Below are 6,354 nucleotides of genomic sequence, written 5' to 3' on the forward strand. Positions count from 1 at the left end.
GGGTGCAGGGCTTCCACGGTCTGACCTGCGGTCAATCATGGACCATACATGTGACTTATGTTTTCATTTTATGCTTTTTTTGGTTTTGGTCTTTTTCTAAAGTAAATGTGGATTAGTGAAATTGTATATTTATGCAAGATGTCTACCATCACTTTTAGTTATGTGCATGTGTCATCATCAAAACACTTATTGAAAAGCATAAACCAACATTCTTCCCCAATATGATGGTTTACCATTATATGATTTAGCTTACAATTTTAGAATTGAGTATTATGTTGAATATATCAGAGTTGTAGTCACATCTGTCTCGAAGTTCGATAAAATATCACACAATTTTACAGCGGATTTATGGAGAATCAAGACGAGATGGTTCCAGAGGACATCATCATAATTAGCAGAGCAGACAAACCAAGAAATGAACGAACACTTTTAGCTATTCGATACTAATCACATCGGTATGTCATGAACACAATAAAGTTTTGATCTTCGATAGGTAAACAAATTTCCTACGGTATGCCAGACTGCTCAATGGCTAATTACAAACCATCAGACACCTTAGGATTTCATTTACACAAATTTGCTAGATTTCCATCATTTTCGAGAAGTGCACAACTTTACCTTTTCGAATCAACACAAAGATTAGTTTTGTATACTTATCTTCATGATATTTTTTTAATGAGATCAGTTGTTGAAGGTTGTGTTTTTGTTTTCATGAGTGGTTGATTAACCTTTATTCTATTATATTACTTTGTAACCTTTTAACACGTTGTGTATTAGTCAAAGTTTATGTTAAGCCCGAATAAAGATTAATATTTCACTTGGAGGAGTGTACATCTTTTGTCCACTGCTTAATATCAGCCGTTGTAGGATATGTATCTGTTAATGCGTGATTGATTGATCTTAACGCTATGATATTAATTGGTCCATTTGACTACAATCTGTATTAGATAGGTTTATGTTCATTTCATTGTGTTTAACATTCCTAGAGAGGGATGACTTTCTCTACTTTTGAGAGTGTTTCACTCTGGGTGGAGAAATGACTTGTTTTTATTCAAGGATAGGGGAATGATTGTCTACATCTCACCTCCCCACACGCTACTTATGTGATATTGGGTTTTGTTGTTATTGTTGTTGTTCTTAAAAGTTTGATTAACAGTTTGTCATATGTTCCTATTAGACCAAAATGTTATAAAGTGACTTTAGTTTGAACAACCTTGACAACCTTGATCTGTAAATTATGTAAATTAAATTTGCACTGTTTCATCTATTTTATGGGAATTTTAATTGGTAATCATCATTAGATTACTGCATGTTTTTGTTTTTGTAAAATAATTTATTGTTTTTACCATTAAAATTTAACCCGAATATGAAAAGCTATGTTATGAATAATAATTATTATATTATTTTATATTAATGCCGTTTGTATATGACAGCTGTTTAAGGTAAGAGTGGATGGATGGCAGTGTAAAGGACAGCTGTTTGACGTAAGAGTGGATGGACTTACCAAATCTTATTCAAAATCGCTAATAAGGTAAGTGCAGTGTTTTGTTTTTTTAAATTAATTAATTATTTTTACCAACAAATGCAGGTTTATACCCCTGTTGCACTCCAACTGTTTGATTAAATGCTTCAATAAATATAGAAATAGGTATACTGAACTGCTTCACCTTAGTAGTCTATTAAATTTTATGAATTTGAAAGCAGGTGTTTATATGCCTTAACGCTATGTAGGAAACGATGGATGTGTATTGTTGTATACGTGGTACAGTTAAAACATTCCTTTATAAGTAGATTATTTGTGATCTACCTTTCCATTTTGTTGCATAGTAAATGCTCAAGTATTATTCACTATAAACTTACATATGATTTTAAACATGTACTAAGAGAAACTGACAGAATATGTAAAGATGATGGTAACTCTCAAAAGGTATTTAGATGAATGGTATACAAGTATATCAATGCTCAAAGCATATTTCCTAATAAATTTATACTACAAATATCAAGAATAGGAGTATAAAATATATATAATTTGTTATTTGCAGGTTGGAAATGATGTACCCCTTTCCTTAGAGAAGCTTATTACTTCTAAGAAAGATGGTGGTGATCTTGAATAGGATTTTCTTTTTGAAAGGCAAGAATAGGATATGTAATGACAGCTAATCTGGTATAAAATTTATTTGTTTGTTGTATTGATTTGGTTCGTTACACATTAAACTTAATTGTTGTGTCAAATTTCGGTACAAAATTTATATTATTTCCCTCTAGACTGAAGTATATTTTTTTTTACTTTCTATATATGGATAATAAAGAGTGAATTGTTGCCCATTGACTAAATGTTTTTTGATTCGCGTTCTGTGCAAAGTGAAGCATAAAAGGTGATGTTCTGTTGGTTTATTCATGTAAGTTATGGTACGTGACGCCTGAAGACCGCTGCAAAACGCTCTCCGTTCAACGCACCAGGTACTCACTCGATCCAAAAGATACCCATAGCACCAAACATCACATATTAACACATATACTATTGTAACAGGCAACAATGAACCAGAACCATCCAATAAGAAGGATTAACCATATTTGGAAGAACAGCCTGCAACAGCTTTTGGTTTACTTCAGTCCAGCAACTAAAGAACATCCATCTATTGTTGGAGTCCATGTAATTGGTTACTTAAAATAGGTATATAAACTAAGTAGAGCAATTGCAGCTACTGCATTAAGAATATGCAAGTTCTGCATAATCAGGCAGCCATTGTATAGACATGAATTGATAAAACAACTTTTATTTGTCCATAGCAATGAACAACTAAAACAACTCGATAACGACAAAAGTTAAAACACGCAGCGAAGCTCGTATGGGACCAACTTCTAGTTATTTATCATGTTTCTTGTATGAAACCGACTCACCGTTTTCATTTAATTTCCTTCCATTTAACTAATATTATGTATTATATATAGAGAATTTAAAAATGTGGCGGTGATTGTTTTTTTTCTGAAAAATAATTACTTAAACTAAATTAAATCAAATCAAATTGTAAAATAAAAAGATATAGTTCAATAATATTGCCTCCTCTATCTTAAAGCTAAAGGAGTTATGAATAGTACAAAAGTACAACCCCTAAAGCACTATATACAACTTTTCAATGCATTTTTCTACCCCCACTAAATGTCAAATATCAAGAATAACATCCACCTCTTGCATTAAAAAATTGTACCTCTAGCTTTTATAAATGTACAAACAAGCACCTCCACTATGTCTTTCCCCACTTTCTTTTATTATTATTATTATTATTATTATTATTATTATTATTATTATTATTAGAAATAATTGTGCCGTTGGTCCCTCCATTTTACCTCAAAAAGCTAACAGCGTCCCTCAAGTTTTTTTTGGCTCGCAGCGTCCCTTCATTATCACATTTTAAGATATCGCGTCCCTCCGTCAACTTTCTGTTAAAAAGGTCAGTTAAGTCATGCCATGTGCCTTGCATGTGAGGGTAAATTCGCCTTTTTACTCTTTTCTTCACTAAAATAGAGGGACCATCGGCGCAAAAAATAAAAAATCTTATAATTTATATATTTTTAATTTATAAAATATTTGATTTATTATTATTCTTCAAACCCTCAAACACAAATACACAAACATCAATTCCTATCATCATAAAATCATATCATAACATCAAAATAAATTCACAAATTCCAATTCAAGTATTACTTTTCTACTACTGTACCAGCATTAAAATTTATTTTTACTACTACTGCACAAAACCTTATACATGTATATTCATGAGTATCAAAATTTAAATCAACTTTCGATGAATCCAAAAACAATCAGAGTTCAAATTCATGATAATCATCTTCATATTCGCAAATTCAGAAGAATAAGTTACAAATTCACAGATTCATGATTTTGAAATTGCTACAGTGTTCATCAACAACATAAATTCAAAAATTTCAAATTCAACAAATGATGATTTCAGATCCAACTGAGTACTGAATCGTGATCCTTACATCTCAATGAACACTCGATGATTTTTCAGATGAAGGTAACATCAACAAAATTGTAGAGAACCAGATCGAGTCCGTCTTCGATCGAAAAGTCGAATCGTTCTAGTCGCTGGATCATTTTGTAAAGAAATCGAGAATTGTAAAAGTGAAGAGTTGTTGCAAATATCTTCGCCAAGCTCTATGCACAATCTCAGATCTCAAATCGAAGTATTGAATTCGAATTTGTGGAGTCAAACTTCAGATTAAAAAGTCAACAGAAAGTTTTTGATCAAATTCGAAGTTGATATGAAAAATTCGAAGAAGATGATGTTTGTCGAGCATTATATGATGCATTTGAAACATATTTTATTAAGACTTCAAGGCTTGAAATCCACTAATTCATGATTTTTCATTTTTTGCGCCGGTGGTCCCTCGATTTTAGTGAAGAAAAGAGTAAAAAGATGAATTTACCCTCACATGCAAGGCACATGGCATGACTTAACGGACTTTTTTAACAGAAAGTTGACGGAGGGACGCGGTATCGAAAAATGTGATAATGAAGGGACGCTGTGAGCCAAAAAAAAATTGAGGAACGCTGTTAGCTTTTTGGGGTAAAATGAAGGGACCAACGACACAATTATTTCTTATTATTATTACTATTATTATTATTATTATTATTATTATTATTATTATTATTATTATTATTATTATTATCATTATTATTATCATTATTATTATTATTATTATTATTATTATGATGATTATTTTATTATTACTCATTCTTCTAAAAGGTATAATGTTATAAATAGTATATTTTTAGGTTTTTATAATATTGCACAAATGTTTTTTATAAATTAACACATTAATATTAATTTTTTTATTTTTATAAAAGAGCACAAAAGTTTTTGTTTTTAACAAATGAAGATAGATATTAAAAACATAAAGTTTCTACATTTTATAAATGAGCATAAAACTTTACACATTTTACAAATAAGCACTTACGAAGTATTATGTAATGCAATTATGATAGGTCAGATCATAGTGAGAATTGAAGATGCGATAGATTGAGTGATACTCGGTAAGGTAAGAACAGACTCGATATTAGAGAGAATCGATAAAATTACATTCCACAGCTTCTTAAACTCTTTTACAATGTAATGGCTATCTAATTAGGACTACTAAGATTCCTTATATAGCCCTCTTCTAAGGAACCATCTAATAAGCTTGTTTCATATTAACACTATACACATTTCAGGGTCCTAACAATCTCCCCCTTAGTGTTAAATGTGAAAACTACAATGTAATCTTATTTGAAACATCTAAAGGAACTTTGTTCCTCTGAAATGAACCTTTGATTTGAATCCTCCAAGTCTCTCATATCTCCTTATATTCACCCTTGTTTTGAGACGACTCTTCAAACTTATGAGAATGTATTTGACTATCTCACTATCTTCTGTTGGATAGCATTTGTTGATCAGTCTCTATCTTAAATATTTAAAAGCATACATCAACATTTTGTCTGAGTATCTCCTTAATTCTGAGACTCTGATGAAGACCTTTATGTAGTGAGAGTTGACAAACACAAATCCATATGGACAGTCACTTACTTCAAGTAAGGACATGTATCGCAATCCATCAATCATTTGATTCAGTGGTTTGATTCCAATCTTTTAATGCCCAAATTCTAACCCCATCTGAAAGTCATGAACGGACATCCATCTCATTGAATAAAGAATAAATTTGTAAACCGCCTTCACTACAGTAGCATGAAATATTGTCGCAGATTCATTCAAATTAGTTAAGTAATTGTAGATGAAGATAATGTCGTCCATTTATATATTGTCAAAAGCTGCCTCTGAGAACTGATAGTCCTCATCATCCATTCTCGTCACGTAGAAAAGTGACATCTTCACTCCATCCTTGTTAATCATTAAGATCTTGTTAATGCTTTTAATCTCTGAATTTTGTTGTTCTTGAAGTTTCTCTTCATTCAACTTAAAGTTGTTTCGAACCTTCAGATAAGCTGTAAGGTATTCTGGTTTCTTATGATATTTCTAAGTACCAAGAACACACATAGAGGATGCAAGGATGAGATCAGAATCACAATAAATCTTGTAAGCTTGTTGTTCCACGAATGGTGAACGAAGAATCAGCTCCTTCTCATCATCACTTAGTTGATAGTCAGCATCACGATCAAGAACAATCTCTGATATTTGGAAAGGAACATCAGGATTAGGAGGTGTCGTAGTATCTATTTCGCCATTTGAGAAAATCTCCTTCTCGAAATGTATCCCAAATTCCTCAGTTGGAGATGTAATGTTGATAAATTGATGTTCATTGAATTCATTAACAACACTCGTCCCCTTCAGAATGTCC

The 6,354-nt window shown here is 31.5% G+C and overlaps 1 long non-coding RNA gene across 1 annotated transcript; it reads left to right on the forward strand.

The window, feature by feature from the left end:
- Positions 1–280: 280 nt before the first annotated feature.
- LOC139891630 (uncharacterized) lies at positions 281–2,815 on the forward strand. The gene is made up of 4 exons (XR_011773743.1): positions 281–455; positions 1,434–1,531; positions 2,043–2,460; positions 2,531–2,815. It is a non-coding gene; the product is annotated as an uncharacterized lncRNA (long non-coding RNA).
- The last annotated feature ends 3,539 nt before the right edge of the window (positions 2,816–6,354 follow it).

The sequence above is a fragment of the Rutidosis leptorrhynchoides genome, chromosome 2 (assembly GCF_046630445.1).
Source record: "Rutidosis leptorrhynchoides isolate AG116_Rl617_1_P2 chromosome 2, CSIRO_AGI_Rlap_v1, whole genome shotgun sequence".
In the NCBI taxonomy this organism is placed as follows: domain Eukaryota; kingdom Viridiplantae; phylum Streptophyta; class Magnoliopsida; order Asterales; family Asteraceae; genus Rutidosis; species Rutidosis leptorrhynchoides.